At 36.8% G+C, this 17,278-nt stretch overlaps 2 pseudogenes; one reads left to right on the top strand and one right to left on the bottom strand.

Annotated features, from left to right (window-relative positions):
* Positions 1–723: 723 nt before the first annotated feature.
* Positions 724–16,118, bottom strand: LOC149155991 (DNA damage-binding protein 1a-like; annotated as a pseudogene).
* Positions 11,157–14,030, top strand: LOC149155992 (ribosomal RNA small subunit methyltransferase, mitochondrial-like; annotated as a pseudogene).
* Positions 16,119–17,278: the final 1,160 nt, after the last annotated feature.

Below are 17,278 nucleotides of genomic sequence, written 5' to 3'. Positions count from 1 at the left end.
TAAGTGGGTGTGACACTAGTTTTCCCCATTTCCATTAATGGCCAGGTTTGAGTAATGCAAATCCGAAAACTTTTATCAGAAATTGTTGTTATGTGTTTCTATAAAATTGACGAGAGATTTAGATTTTGCCTAATCAAATCATACAATAAATGCTCTTTTTTAATACTTTTCCTTTTCCTAAAAACTAGGTCTTTGATATCCTTTCATATCTTTATGGCGGCTTGTCCCATGTCAAATGTAGTTTTGACCAGGCAACCATAGTACACAATGCATTTTTAGGGCTTCAGGTTGTGATATGGTGAATTTTCGTATTTTTTTCTCAAATTCAAGTCCAATAAAAGAGATTTGTATACTAGCTCATATAGTTTGTTGAACTTAACCAATTAGATTTTTAATAAATATATTTATATATAATAAAAAATAATAAAATTTAACTACTATTGTTAAACTATAATAGACACTAAAAAAATTGAATGCTAGACATATATAATAAGCCTTTTCAATTATTACGAGCAATGTAGCCCTTGTTCAAATGTGGTATTTGGTTCATACATTTCAAAGTTCAATAATTAAACTAAGCGACAAGAAAAGCTAGCTATGCGACCTTGTTTAATGTTTCAATAAATTATAATGTAATATATACTTTTAAATTTTCACCTGTGAGCACTATACAATATACCCAGACAAAACTAGATGCCTCGATGTTCGTAAATTATCTTTGTATCAATGTAACTTGTTCAGCTCTTCCACCCTATCACATAGCTCCTCTACTGTAACACCCATTGCAGCTCCAATTTCCTCCATCCTATTTCGTCTGATATCAAGGAATGAATCAATCAGATCATCATACAAGAACCTTCTTGCATTAGTATTCCTCATTTTGTTGGTAAATGACCGCCATTCCTCGTGGTTCAAGCCCCCTACTCCTTTGATCACCTTCACAAGATTCATTTGCAACTTTTCAAGAAATTGGTATTGCTCCTCAGGTAGAGATGCGATCACACCAATAGCCCCATTTACTGTTGCAAATATAACTGTAGGGATCTTGTTGGATTTTGAATCTGGTACACACATGACAAGAGATCCACGCCTAAATCGGTTAACAATATCCCCGAGGTGGTATTCCCCGACAACTTCCAATTTTTCCCCCTCTATTTCACTTGTAGCATTGCTCTTTCTCATCACTGTAAAAAGATTGAAATTATGCTCTGCTCCTAGGTATATATCGTTATCCAGAATTGTAACAGAGGTCATCCAATTTGGATTGAAATCACGAGCCCTCTCTTCGATAGCTCGTTCCTCGGGCCTGTATAACAACAAAGAAATAGATTTTATCAAATCCCCGACAATGATAAAATCTCCACGAGTCTGAACATAGAGTGCAACTGTATGACCAAGATATTCACATTCACACTGCAACCCTTGTGAAGAATCGTCAATGGGCATCCATTTATACAACTGAATCTTCTAGTTGACACCAGCAAGCAACTTTCCATTAAATGCATTCAAATTATATACAACTCCCTTTGTTTCCCTCTTAGTCACAAGTTTCAATTTCCCATCTTCAACCAAAAAGACCAGAATTCAGCCTTTGCTAGATTCAGACTCCTCAAGCAACACATAAGTTGTCCCCACACAATAGTAGACATTTTTGTCATTTGTAAATGAACAACTTAGTATTGAGCATCCATTTTGATGCAGGAGCATTCAGCTCAACATTATCATTGTATTTTAGTAGACATAGGGGGTCTTGTGTTTCATGGAAGTTGGTTTCCTAAGTATTGAGTTAACGTAATTATTAAGAATTTTGAGTGATTTTAATGAGAGAAGCTAGAATAGGATTTAATTGAATATAGTGAGGCATATTTGTAAATATTCTCAAATATAGGAGAATATGAGAGATTTAGGATAGTTGAGAGATTGAAGGATTTGAGAATTAATTGTAAAACTTAGATTAGGAGTTAGTTCATGATTTTTTGGATTTGAGAGAATCCTTAGGGATAAGGAAGATATTTTAGGATTTTGTTGAGAAGCTTATTGATCTAAACCAGGAAATGGTTTTAGAATCCTTTTGTATAAATGCAAGCCAAAAAGGCATAGACAGAGGTTGGTTAGATAGGTTAGATAGATAACAAGTTAGATAACTGGAGTGTGACTGTAAGCCTACAGGAAGCTTGTAAATTAGAGGCATTGTAATTAGAAGATCAGGCCAAAGAGGGACAGAGAGTATTGTTATGTAATTATTGGTTGTATGTACATATACAGAGATTTAATTCCAAAGTGTGTAAATGTGTGATTTGAATATCAAATGTTAAAGTTATGTATGAATCAGAGTATTCTGTATAACATATGTGTGCAGGCAAAGTCCAGGCGAATACACAGAGGAGAAGAATAATACAGAGGAACGTAATGGATCGTTGAATCCATTCGAAGAACCCAAGTAATGGTTTGGAGCGATCTTGATCAAAGAAACACATAGAGTTAAGCTCAGGAGGAGTTGCGCAGCGAAACAGTGGAAGGACGGGAACCATTGAAATAACCGAAACCACAGTGAACCATTGAAGAATGGCATATAACCCAAATAAAGAGATGAACAAAGAAATGAAGTGTTAGTGTACAGGAGTCATCAGATTTGGAAGATCAATGCCCAGAATTAAGTCGCAGCAAAGGGAGGAAGTTGTGTCGCATCACAACATATTATAGTAGTGGGCAAAACCCGGCCGCAAGCGAGTTGCGATTGCGAAATGTGATCTTATTGTTAATCATTGGATTGGGTGCTCAAATCAATGGTGGAGGACTTTTGTTAAATATCGCATCGCAATGTTTTGATTATGAGGAATGAACCTTGGGCCACAAGGATGTGCGATATGCGATATCTGATGTGATTGAAGATTTGATCACGTCGCAAATATCCCATGGTAATGTATTGGGCCCTTAGCAACTGCTATGAGTGGTATTGCGATATGCAATGTGAGCGGACCCAAGAAAGTATGGATGCAGTTTATGATATTTGGAATCTGGGTTGTGTTATCGCATATCGGGTAGAAAGGAGGAAGGAATGTTAGTGGATCTACGAGATTGTGATTGCGATAAAGATAAGTCTCGAGAAACGTGCTAAGGAAGAGGAATCAAGAAAAGGTATGGTTTATATATGTTTTATGTGGATTCTATTATAAAAGGTTTATAATAGTATTAAAGCACCGATAGTTGATTTGTGGGTTAAGCCTGTGTATGACCCAAAGTTAATAAAGGTTTATGGGGTTTAGTTATATGTGCAGGAATTAAGGTTTAACAATGCGTTCATTAAAGTTATTTGTGAAGGTTATGAGGGTTAAACAAAGTCCCAATTGAAAGGATTGATGAAGGGCATGAAATGTAGTTAGTTTATGGAATTGTTTCCAGTGGTTGATAAATCATTCCGTCGAGAATTAATAAAAGGGACCTTAACCATTATCTAATGAAGATTTGACCCGGTAGGTCATATTAATTCCTAGGGAAAAATGGTTTATGCATTTCAATATGCATACTGTGGGTAATAGAAGGGTTTTCCTCAGTCACATATTCATAAACTTCAAGTGGGAATCATGAAATAATATCAAATGTTTGATCATCTTATAGTCGCACAAAATGCATATCTGAATCAGCAGAATATTTCAGACTGCAAATGTGCAAGACTGCTCCTGATGCCAAATTCAACAATGATGTTCTCCATGTGAAATTGTGTAGTTTAAATAGGTTAATTTAACCAAGAAAGAAATGTAGCTAACAGGAAACTGAATACAACCTCACAAGAAATAACTCAGGATTTACGTGGTAAAACCCTGACAGAGTGTCAAGGAAACATCCATGAGGCAAGGGATTGGAATCTCTCTATTCAATCAATAAATGATTCTCCATCCAATAGTTAGGGCATTCATCAGTTTTATATGAGCCTCCTCAGTTACATAAACGATGTTTCGGTATAAAAATAACTTGTTAATAACTAATACATTTTACCCAAATTTACATAATTAGTTGTCAAACTTCCAACAAACTCCACCTTGACAACAATTTCCTAATCCCTTGCCCATGCCCATTCATCATCTTTTCTGCAAGCCAAGAGAAGCTAAACACCATCGTAGCTTCTCTACTGTAACTGGCTTTGTGAATATGTCTGCAAAATTCTCTCGCATGTGGACCTTTTTAAGAGCTACTTTTCTGCCATCGATCACATGTCTCAAAAAATGATACCTTACATCAATGTGCTTGGTTCTACTATAATAAGCAGGATTTTTAGCCAAGTGAATAGCACTTTTACTGTCATAAAGTATATTCTCTTTCTCCTGCGTCCTTCCAATCTCATCAAGTAGATCCTTTAACCATATTGATTCTTTACTAGCATCTGAAGCAGCTATATATTCTGCTTCGGTAGTGGACAACACAACGGTTTCTTGAAGCTTTGACATCCAACTAGCTGCTCCACCTGCAAGAGTAAAGACATAACCTATAGTAGATCTTCTTTTGTCCAAATCACTTGCATAATCAGCATCTACATATCCGCAGACTGATCCTTCACTACCATTAAAGATGATGCAATGATCACTTGTGCCTCTTAAATATCGAAGCACCCATTTCACTGCTCGTCAATGTTCTTCACCTGGATTTGCCATGAACTTGTTGACAACTCCAACTGCATGTGAAATGTCAGGTCTTGTAGATACCATCGCATACATTAAGTTTCCTACAACATTTGCATATGGTACATGAGACATATACTGCTTTTCTTCATCAGTTCTAGGACTCAAAACTGAAGAAAGCTTAAAATGGGAAGCTAATGGAACATTATCAGGTTTCACATTATTCATACAGAACTTTTCAAGTACTTTCTCCACATACTTCTGCTATGATAAAAAAAGCTTACAATTTTTCCTGTCTCTGTGTATCTCCATGCCTAAGATATGTTTTGTTGCTCCAAGATCCTTCATATCAAATGTCCTAGAATGCTGAGCCTTTAACCTGTTGATATCTTCCATGCTTTTTCTTGCAATAAGCATATCGTCAACATACAAAGGTAAGATAATGAATATGCCCTTGAAACTCTTGAAGTATACAAAATGACCATACTCACTTCTTATAAAGTTCTGGCTCACCATGAAGGAATCAAACTTATTGTACCATTGTCTAGGAGACTGCCTCAGACCATACAATGATTCCCGAAGCTTGCAAACTAATCTTCTGTTGCGACCTTGTACAAAACCTTCTGGTTGTTCCATATATAACTCTTCATTTAAATCACGATGTAGAAAAGTTGTTTTAACATCTAACTATTCTAACTCAAGGTTAAGTAATGCAGTTAGTGCCAACACAGTGCAAATAAAAAATAAGTTTTACAACTGGTGAAAAAATCTCATGAAAGTCGATACTTTCAACCTGAGAATACCCTTTTGCTACCAGTCTTGCCTTATAACTTTCGATACTTCCATCAACTTTCCATTTTAGTTTGAAGACCCATTTGCATCCAACAACACTTCTCCCTTCAAGAAGTTCTACAAGATCCCAGGTATTGTTCTTGGCTAAGGAATCCATTTCTTCTTCCATGGTCGTTTTCCATTTTTCGCTATCTGTATCATCAATTGCTTCCTAATAACGAGAAGGTTCCCCATCTTCAGTAATCAAAGCAAAAGATGGAGCAGAATAGTCATACCATTTGGGAGTTTTTCTTTCCCTTGTAGACCTTCTTAGAGTTACTGGTTGCTGAACTGGTTCAGAAACTTGAACTGGTTCAGAAACTTCAACAGTTTCCTTTATATCTTCAACACCCTTTTCTCGAGAAGCTCCTTCTTCCTTTTGACTGTCACCAAAAAATCTAGCCTCCAACTGAACTTGTTGATTTGGCGATACCTGTTCCTATTCAATTATTTCACCATTTGATTTTAAAAAAGAAGATTCATCAAATGTTACATCTCTACTAATGACTATCCTCCGCACTTTAGGATCCCACAACCTGTATCCTTTCATTGCATAGTCACACCCAACAAAGACATAACATTTCGATTTTGGATCTAATTCTAAACATTGAATTTTAGGAATAAGAGAATAAGCATCACATCCAAATATCCTTATATGTGAATAACCACAAGACTGAACTGTCCAAACCTCTTCAGGAATTTTACAATTAATGGCTACTAAAGGTGATCTATTAACTAAATAACAAGCAGTGGATACTGCATCTGCCCACAACTCCTTTTGCAAGTTAGCATTGCTGATCATACTTCTGGCTCTTTCCATAAGAGTCTGATTCATACGTTCAACAACACCATTTTGGTGAGTATAAACAGCAGTTTTGTGTCTAACAATTCCTTCATCCTTATAGTATTGTTCAAATTCTATTGAAGTAAATTCACCACCATTGTCAGTTCTTAAACATTTAATTGATTTTCCCGTTCTTTTCTCTACCATTGCTTTAAATTGTTTAAAGACATTGAATACATCAGCTTTCTTTTTTAGCATAAAGACCCAAACTTTACGGGAGAAATCATCAATAAAAGTTAAAAAAATATAGAGCACCTCCATATGATACAACAAGAGATGGTCCCCATAGATCAGAGTGAATATAGTCTAAAATATCTTTACTATTACGATTTCCAGTTTTAAATCTCTGTTTACACTGTTTTCCATACACACAATGTTTATAGAAATCCAACTTCAAAGATTTCAGATCAGGAAGGGATTTATGCTATATCTGAAGACCTATCTTGCTCATGTGACCCAATCGTTGATGCCATAGGTGAGTACCTACTTCTTCTTTTTCTGACACAATCGTTGCTTCACTAATCTGAGTACTTCCTTTGAGTCTGTAAAGATTTCCAACCTTTTATGCTTTCATAACAACTAGGGCACCTTTAAAGACTTTCAGCACGCCATTCTGACCTGTAAACTTATAACCATCTGAATCCAACACTCCCAAAGAAATCAATTTTTTCTTCAAATCAGGTACATGTCTAACACTAGTTAATGTTCTAACTGTGTTATCATACATTTTAATCCTGATATTTCCCATCCCAACAGTCTGACATGATACATTATTACCCATAAACACAGAACTACCATTTACATTTTCATATGAAGTAAACCAATTTTTGTGTGGACACATGTGATGAGAAGCACCAAAGTCTAACAGCTAGCTTTCAACACCCTCAGAGACATTACATGAAGTTTCATCTATGATACATAATTCTTCAGCAGATAAAACTTCGTCTATCATACCCGAATCAACCTGATTTTCTTCCTTCTTCGAGTTATCAGACTCTTGTCATTTCCAACAGTCTTTCTTCAGGTGTCCAATTTTATTGTAGTGCCAACATTTTGCCTTAGACTTCTTTCCCTTTAATTTAGACCTGGAAGACCCCCTTGTTTTTTCTCCTCTTTCCTTTGACCGTCCTCTAGCTACCATGTATTCTGATGCAGCTATTGCATTACTGGATTTCCTTCGTACTTCTTTAGACAAGAGAGCTCCCACAACTGAATCAAATTTCAAAGAATCAACGGTACTCACGCCGATTGAAGTTACAAAGTGATCCCATGATTCGGGTAGAGAACACAACAAGGTTATAGTTTTGTCTTCTTCCTGAATTTTAACTTCCATATCTATTAATTGGCATATAAATGTATTAAAAACATTAAAATGTTCTGCAACTTTTGAACCCTCCTTCATTCAATGACTTCAGATAAATTCTATTGGTTAACGACTTTGTCATATATAGTTTTTCCAGTTTTTCCCATAAACCTGAAGCTGTACTCTCTTCAACAATGTTGAAGAGAACTTCATCCGCCAAGCATAACCTGATGGTACTGAGAGCTCGGGCATCCAAGTCCTCCTAGTCCAAATCAGTCATGCTTGCAGGTTTCTTATTTACCCCGTCCAATGCCTTGTGCAACCCTTGTTGCACCAGTAAATCCCTAAATTTCAGTTTCCAAAGAGCAAAATTTCTCTTGCCAGTGAATTTATCCACCTCGAATTTTGCATTTGACATCTTGGCCATTTTTTTCCTCCTAGGGTTTCAGTCTTTAAACTAGGGTTTATTTTTTTTGTTTCCCTTTCTTCAAAAAAAATTTGGAAAAAAAAAATCCCCATTTTTTCAAACAAAGAAACCCTTCAACTATTTTTTTTTAATTATTTCCTTCAAATTAATGAAAATCCTTTGTTTTTCTTTCCTTCAAATTTTAATGAAAAACCCTATGATTTTATTTCCTCCAAATTTGAACAAATCCCTTTGTTTTTCTTCCTCCAAATTTGAACAAATATCTGGAAAAAATTTCCTGGAAAAAAATTTCTCTCAAATTATTTAAAAAAAAATACCCGGATCCATATCTGTTGATCAAAATCCTCTGGAAACAAGCAAGCCAAGCTCTGGAGCGCCTCCTTGACTGCTATGACAGCACACAAAGGCAACACACTTCCTTGTAGGCTCTGGCACATTCCACACATAGACAACCCGCACACTTCATGGCAGCGCGCACTTCAACGGTTCTTCCTCTCTGCTCTAGCACGCAAAGGTTTCAACAGCTCTTGCACGCAGAGGTATTCTCAAGCACGCAACCCTCCAAGCCAGCAAAAGCTCCACGGCTTCCTCCTCATGTGGAGAATACATGCAGAGGGTAGAGGGTTTGGTATTCACGCAGATAGCTCTGGTCTTCACCTCTGGTCCAACGCAAATTGCTCTGGTCCATGCAAAGAGAAGATGGCTTTGGTCTTCACACGTAGATTCCTTTCATACCGTTCCAGACTCCTCCTCGTTCCACGCTTCCACGCTCCTCTTCCTCAGCCTTTGGCAATATAAAGCAACGTGATCTGGAAGAGGTTCTAGTCTTTTAACACACAACACTCACAGCTCCGATTTCTCCAAGACATTCAACTCAACTAACCTCGCTCTGATACCATTTGTAGTTTAAATAGGTTAATTTAACCAAGAAAGAAATGTAACTGATAGGAAAATGAATACAACTTCTCAAGAAATAACTCATAATTTAGATGGTTAAACCCTAACAGAGTGTCAAAGAAACATCCACAGGGCAAGGGATTGGAATCTCTCTATTTGATCAATAAAATGATTCTCCATCCAATAGTTAGGGCATTCATCAGTTTTATATGAGCCTCCTCAGTTACATAACCGATGTTTCGGTATAAAACTAACTCGTTAATAACTATTACATTTTACCCAAATTTACATAATTAATTGTCAAACTTCCAACAAATTGTACGAATGTGAAGTTTCTAAATCTCATCTATTGACCCAATAGTAAGCATCTCTTCATTTGCAATGGCAAGGCCACTAGGAAATGCCTCTGAACTGAATGAACACATGTGATTAACTTCATTCTGATTCACATTTGTGTAGAGCAATTTCCTCTTGTTACTGTAAATCACTGTGGCCCTGTCTGATGCTGCAAAAACATGCGTTGAATTCTTAGAACAAAAAGTGTGAAGACTGATAGCTTTCGTGCCCAACTAAATCTACTTTTTATCAGATAATTCCCCAATGCTCATATCTAATATAAAGTTAAATAAGTGCCCATCCCCAAGACCACATAGAAAGTAACAAATCCCTTCCAATCTACAGAGAAGACTAGACCGAGGGTGCACATTTTATCCAACCTTCAATCTTGTAATCAATTTCAGATGGGGTAGAGAGTAAACCCTAATGCTATAGTCTTTCCAGAGACCAACAACTGCCCATTCAGTACGCAGAGGATCATCACCAATAGGATTTATATTGAGGCATGATACATCAAACTCAATGGCCAAATGTTTCACCTCTGTTAGGGAGCCCTCTCCAGTTTCCAGGTAGACAAGATTACCCGTTCTAGTGGCAAAAATAACCTAAGTAGCATTAGTTGTGTCTACAATTGTAGAAAATCCAGGGGGTACTCTCCATTCAGTCAATAGCTTTCGAGACAGTGCTCCCACTAACCTCACAGAACTGTCCGTCACCTGAACAAGTTGGTCATGAATAGCATATTGGCAAAATAAGGAGTGAGCATTAGAGATCAATCCTTCAATATATGTTTCTTCCAGCTCATACTCCGATCAATTCATTTCAAGCAGACGAGTCTCAGTAACGAAGCTGACAACCAGAGAAGTATGACCAAATTCCCTTTATGCCCTGAAGCTTTACTGATGCGTGGTTGTTGATTCCAATCCCACTACGGATTATACGAAGGGAACCATCCTTAAATGCTCCAGAAAAGGTAACAATTTGGCCGTGTGCTTGACCCTCATCTACAACACAGAAGTTTGTTATAGGACCACTGTTTACAAATCTTTCCAAAACATCTACATGTGAGCCTCAAACATCTGGATGCTGATGCAATTTAATAATTTGTGAATCTCCATATCTCGACCCTATATACACATGTCCACTATCTAAATAAGAAATTGTTGAAGCAACAGATGTCTCTCCTAAAAGTTCTAGCCTGAGACTAGTAACCCTTCTCCCTTCACGTATGATGACAAGCAAATGAAGAAACCCTGAGAGATCACCTAGAAGGTATCGAGAACCATCCGGATCAACTCTACCATAAGCATAAGTGATAGTCATAGAGTTGAGTCTCAGTGATCAAAATTGAACACGTCAGAGCCCTTCAAAGGGTCTCTGGCAAGTCAGAGAAGTAAGAAGAAAATTTTACCAGTCAAAAAAAATTTAAAAATTGATTTTTGTCATTTAAAAAAAAAATTGGAATAATATCTTAAAATTTTTTAAGAAGTGCTGTCAAATTGTCAATTTTTTTTTAAATTTCATTTTTCCTGAAATTAGAATTTTAGGAATGAAAAAATTAGAATTTTAGGAATGTTGAATTTGTAAATTTCTTTTCATGTTAAAACTTAAGTCCCATTTTAGAAACTCCCATTTGAAAAACAACAGTTTCCTTTTGAGTTGTTTTTTCTAATTGTGCATATGATGCAAGTTCTTATTACGCCGTAAGGCGTTTCCCTCTGAAATCAACTCCCCTCTCTGCTTACCTGTCATCGTGTAAGCCACACGATTATATGTTAGACGATTGCAACAATTTCAGCCGTTGATCGTTGATTCAAAAGGGTTGCCCAAACGATTTGGGCGTTTCATTTGGCAGATCGAATAGTTTCATCAGGGCAGCTGAACCGGGCTCTCTAGTGCTACATGCATCCCACTAACCCTGTTGGCGGGCTTTTCTTGTACTGTCTGTGGGTGGAGTTGATTGATCCGAAGGCTGTACTGAGCAGGCAGCACATTCTCACAAATCCCACATTCTCACAAATCCCACATTCTCACAAATCCCGGTGTTCTCAAATCCATCGTTGAGAAAACGGACATGAGAGAAAGCGATACCGTCCTGGAAATCGGCCCGGGTACTGGAAATCTAACCCTAGAGTTGCTGCAGGCCGCCCACAGAGTCATCGCAGTCGAGATCGATCCCGGATGATCGAAGTAGTTCACAAACGCATAAAGGGGACCGAAATGGCTCAGAGATTGGAGGTGAGTTCCAATTTCCTTTGCATCTTGTTTTTACATTCATTCACCTTATTTACCTCATTAACAATATGTCAATTCCACATGGATTGTGACTCTTCATGCCCACCCCAAGTTTCAAATCCTCAGAGACATGTTTTCCCTTCATGAGCTGTTGCTTCTATGCACCTGTGTAAGCAGCGGCTCAGGCTCCGGCTCCATGTGGATGGGGCAAGGTGTAGGTCTTCTGCCACAATCACTGAGACATATGTTTTCGAATATCTGTTGTCAGCCTGCTATAGTTCGTTGTGATATTCACATAATGGAAATGGGCATGCTTTCTGCATGACCTGACTTCAGTTCATCGTGATAATCCCATAATGGAGAAGGGTGCGCTTGCTGCATTTGTAAACTGGAAACATCAACCAAAAAAAAATCCTACATTGACAACAATACTGAAGAAGGTTTATTTGTGAAATACCACATACATTAAAACTTTTTCAAATCTTTGCCAATCTGAAAACTGGGTTTAGGGTGAATTTCTCATGCCTATGCGATGAAAACTGGCTATGGGGTGAAGTCCTCATGCTTATGTGATAGCAGCCTTCTTTTCTTCAGTTACTACCTTTCTCCAATCTAATGATGCTTAGAAGTACCTGTGTGCTTTGGGAAGCCATAATCTTGTAACGTACTGCACTTTCTGTCTGGCAATGAAAAATGCCAATTTTGGCAATAAAACACTTCTTCTTTTTGCAAATTTGATGTTGCAGATGGATTCCCTACCCCCTTATGTCCAATTGGGCACCTCAGTATTAAATTTATGCAATTCAAACCTGTAATTCCAAGATTCTGGCAAAATTTCTGCCAGATTTACAAGGAAAATGCACTGGAAAGAGATTCTGTTTACTGCAAGGTTAGCCTAAGCTATGTGCTTTGCAGGTTCCCTTGTGATGTCTTCGTAATTGTCTCTTGAAATTCCTTTTTTGTTCCTTGTGATTGCTGTCTTTGGTGATACCTTATTAATTTTTGGGATTACGATAAATCAAAGTTGCTCTTCTCTAATATGACTATCTCCTTTTTCTTTTCTGTTATGGACAGTTGGTGTGAGGGGACATACTACGAACAGACTTGCCAACTTTTGACATATGTGTAGCCAATATACCTTACCAGATATCATCTCCGCTCATCTTCAAGCTTTTGTCCACCATGCCCAAGTTTCGAAGTGCCACCCTCATGCTTCAGAAGGAATTTGGCCACCGCCTCGTGGCAAAGCCTGGTGATTCCCTTTTCAATCGCCTGGCTGTCAATGTGGATCTTCTGGCCAGTACCAAGCTCCTTATGGATGTGAGCAAGAGGCATTTTACGCCATGCCCTAAAGTGGATTCCTCTGTTGTGAGAATCGAACCAAGGGCATGGCCTCCTCCAGTCGACTTGAGTGAATGGAATAGATTCACTCTGATGTGTTTCACCAGAAAGAATAAGACTCTCGGTGCAATCTTCATGTTCATCAATTTTAATCTTGAAGGCATATATCCCTGCTATTGTTTATTTGCTCCCCAAGATTATCTTCTTTAAAGGCATTTAGAGCATGGATGGCAGCGATTTCTCAACAAACAGCATAGGTACATTTGCATTGTATGAGCAAATGGAGGATTTTTTCCTTTTTAGTTAAAAGGACGAATCATCTTCGGTTTTTCTTTGCAAGCAATACTTTAAGCAGACAGGCGTTTCAATATGAATTAGTTATGTTTTTTCGATCTCTTCATATTTATTTTCTTCAACATGTTTGAAACCTTTTCTTCTGGGAACTATTGTTTTTGCAAATATTTTACCTTGAATCAATTCGTCTCAGCATGCATTCAAGTTAGTTAGAATGGAATCACATAGGTTTCAGCAGTTTAGCCTAGTCGGTTGTCTCATTAGTCAGGACTTATGAGATGTATGTTAAAAGACTGAAACCTGCTTATGTTAAGGTGAATTTGTGCTGAAAATGGTTTTCAATACTCACGGATTAGACCTTGATCCGAAGAAACTTGTGGGTTAACGGAAATTCATGATCACAGATATAACTGAAAAAGGGAAAAGGAAACCCTCCTATTGAACGATTTCCTCTGCGAAGTTTTTCTCAAGCTCTTGTCAAATACAAGGCAAACTCTTACATTCCAGCTTAACAGAGTTCTTTGCAGAACTGAGGTTTTAAACATTTTGTTCGTAACTGACAGGAAAAATATCTTGAAGATGGATCATTTTCAGCTGCATAATTTTTTTAGTGTCTTGTACTCTAAAGTTGGAGTACGAGGGAAAATATTCCTTGCTCATTAAATAAAGCCTCATCTGTGACTCCGTCGGTAACAACCACTCTTTAGAAGGTAGGCCCCGATATAAATACCAACATTTTGAAAGAGAGTCTAAAATCCTGAAAGGCTCTAAAGGATCATAGTGTACAACAGTGACTTCCCCACAAAGATTAGTCTTGCACATTACACAAGACTTGATCGAAGGATTTTCTGCGTAATGAAAAAGGCAATATGGGAGATTCCAATCACGTTCCAAGGCATTTTTTAAAATGTGGATGTGACAAAAGGTTGTTGTGGAACGTGCTGTTTGTATATTTTAACACACTAACACTTTACAACAATGAACTAACAATATTCTTGATGAAAATAGCAATAGGGAAGATTTATCTTCATAATGAAAAAGACAATATGGGAGATTCCAATCATGTTCCAAGGCATTTTTTAAAATGTGGACGTGACAAAAGGTTGTTGCGGAAGGTGTTGTTTGTATATGGGAAATTTCTTGATCATTGTGTATAATCCTAATGTTGATAGATATGTCTACTAAGTGGTTCCAGTTAATGGGGCATTGATTTGAGTGGTCAATATATTTTTATTATTTATCAAAGTAATCTTGTGTTGTATTTGTGTTCTTCAATTTATGCCTTACGACGTTTCTTTTGCAACATCTGATGCAAATGCTAGTTAATTATTATGTCACAATTACCTTTTGATACCATTACATTTGGCAGTTGTTCCCATTTCAAAAACAACAGTTTCTTTTCGAGTTGTTTTTTTTTAATTGTGCATATGATAGAAGTTCTTATTAATTATTATGTCACAACTACCCCTTGATACCATTACATTTGGTAGTTTCAATTGAGAGCGACTAGATGTCAATATGGGCCATGTATTAGGTCTGTAATTTCATTGGGTTGTGCTTGAAGGTTGCCTAAAGCAAGGTTTGATGATGATTTAAGTTGGAGAGGAGCATAGATTCATCATTCAGCAAACGACTTTCAAGCAAGGTTTAAGCACGATTTATGCTTGGAGAGGAGCGCATTCAACAAGCTTCCTAACATACTGGATTTGATTTGTTTGCAGATTCCCAATTCCTGGTATGTTTTCATATTAAAAAAGGAGATACCAAAAACATATACACATTTGTACATTCGTTTGTTGAATCCTAAACCTGTTTAGAATTTTACTAAATTTTTTCGTTCATGCAATAAACTTAAATTTGATTGAGCTACTTGTATATTGGCTTGAACGTTTTGGTCACAAAAATTTCCTACAAAATTAATCCTTATCTAAATTGGAGCAGGAATATAGGTCTCCTTTTTATCCATTAATGGTAAATGCATTCGATATATTAGTTGTGGCTCATATCAGACCTGCCTTATATACAACATCCATGGGGTTGTTGTTCCACCATTTTCCTGTGGCTCATATCAGACCTGCCTTGTATACAACATCCATGGGGTTGTTGTTCCACCATTTTCCTGTGAAAAAATAAAAAGAAATTTGAAAATAATTTACTGTTGTCAATTGAATTACTCTTTTTTTTTATGCTTTTCATTATAGAAGTGCGACCTGAATATGTGCCCTTCTAAATGAAATTAAGACCTGCCCTTCAAATTTGATCACTGTTGAGTATGGCAGGGATTTGTGTGTATACAGAGGGACTGCAATAACAAATTGTCTCCTCACCAATGACAAGAACACCACCGACACTACTATCCAAATTTACCTCTAACCAAGGCCCCAATTTCAAATCCCTGTTTCTTAGATCCACCACATATGTCTTGAGGTGCCTTCTCCCTATATAATCTTCATATAACACAGCAATTGTAGGGTCTGGACAACCATATAAGAACTTGACATCTAAAACTTGAAGTTCCTCTGGACTGATGTTGAAAGACTCTTCAAGTTCTCCCTTGCTGTCCAATGGCATAACGTTCAATGCGGCAACATATAGGTGGAGTGCTATGAGCCTACAGTCTGGATCAATGCTACGCATCTGCCCACATTCTGTGGGACGCTCAATACGATTTGAGACATCTGCCAATGCCCTGCTAATAATTTCACCAGCCTGCGTGTCCCATTGAAGAATGCAGAATTTATATTTTTCTGTTGAAAGGAAAAGAGAATCCTGCAGCTTTCCATGAGTCCGGAAAAGCTCGAATGTTGCAATTCGTCCGTAGATGGGCACCTCTTGCAATGGTTGCAAACCCTCTGGAGTGAAAAGATGAATCTCAATTCTGCTGCAGTTTGCAATAATGAGATTAATGTCATGAGGACCGGTAAAGCTTCCCACGCAGGAATGAGTAACACTGGTGGCCTTCTATACAGCTTCGACATAGTTCCACATGCTCATCTTGCTCCCGCGCTGAGATTTCGCAGTTATTTCACACACTAAATGAAAGTTCCTAGCAGGAGATCGAAGAGATGTTAATAATATGACCGTAGAGACACATTATTATTAAATAGTGGCTCGAATTTTAAATCTCGATCCTTACCGTGCCGACGTAGAAATCATGGGTTGGTCAAACCTCCGTTAGAATTCCAGAAGAAATGAAATTGTTTTGGTTTAATTATGTAAAAACGTAACATGTGATACATATTTTTATCTAATTTTAAGGTCAGTCAAACACTAATAACACTAATTTGGTGTATGAGACTTTTTGTTCATGGATAAAGGAACCCGTGGATGTAAAAATCATGGGTTGGTTAAACCTCCGTTAGAATCCCACAAGAAATAAAATTATTTTGATTGGATTATGTAAAAATGTAACATCTCATACAATAATGTAGAAATCATGGGTAGGTTAAACCTCCCTTAGAATCCCACAAGAAATGAAATTATTTTGATTAGATTATGTAAAAATGTAACATCTCATACAGTGTAGCATAGTTATATTAAATTTCTATAGGCATCTATTATTATTATTATTATTATTATTATTATTATTATTATTATCTGATTTTAAGGTCATTCATACAAAGTAGCATATTCTTATTAAATTTCTATAGGCAGTAATTATTATTATTATTATCCAATTTTAAGGTCACAATGATTTCACTGCTAAGTGAATGAAATTAATTTGGTTGGATTATGTAAAAACGTAACATCTCATACAATGTAGGGTGGTCATATTTTTCTATAGGCATCTATTATTATTATTATTATCCAATTTTAAGGTCACTCATTGTATAGGCATCTGCTAAGTGAATGAAATTATTTTGGTTGGATTATGTAAAAACATAACATCTCATACAATGTAGCGTAGTCATATTTTTCTATAGGCATCTATTATTATTATTATTATTATTATTATTATCCAATTTTAAGGTCACTCATACAGTAGTCATATTTTTCTATAGTCATCTATTATTATTATTATTATTATTATTATTATCACCGAATTTTAAGGTCACATCGATTTGAGTGCTAAGTCTACGCATGCATACATACTCTACCCCCTCTAGTTTTGAACCTCTGACCTCTCAGGAGGAAGCACATTCTCTTAACCATTA

Source organism: Pinus tabuliformis, chromosome 9 (assembly GCF_031772625.1).
Source record: "Pinus tabuliformis cultivar Carrire ecotype Pingquan chromosome 9, CPIR1, whole genome shotgun sequence".
NCBI lineage: Eukaryota > Viridiplantae > Streptophyta > Pinopsida > Pinales > Pinaceae > Pinus > Pinus tabuliformis.
This window is presented reverse-complemented; position numbering and strand designations above follow the sequence as displayed.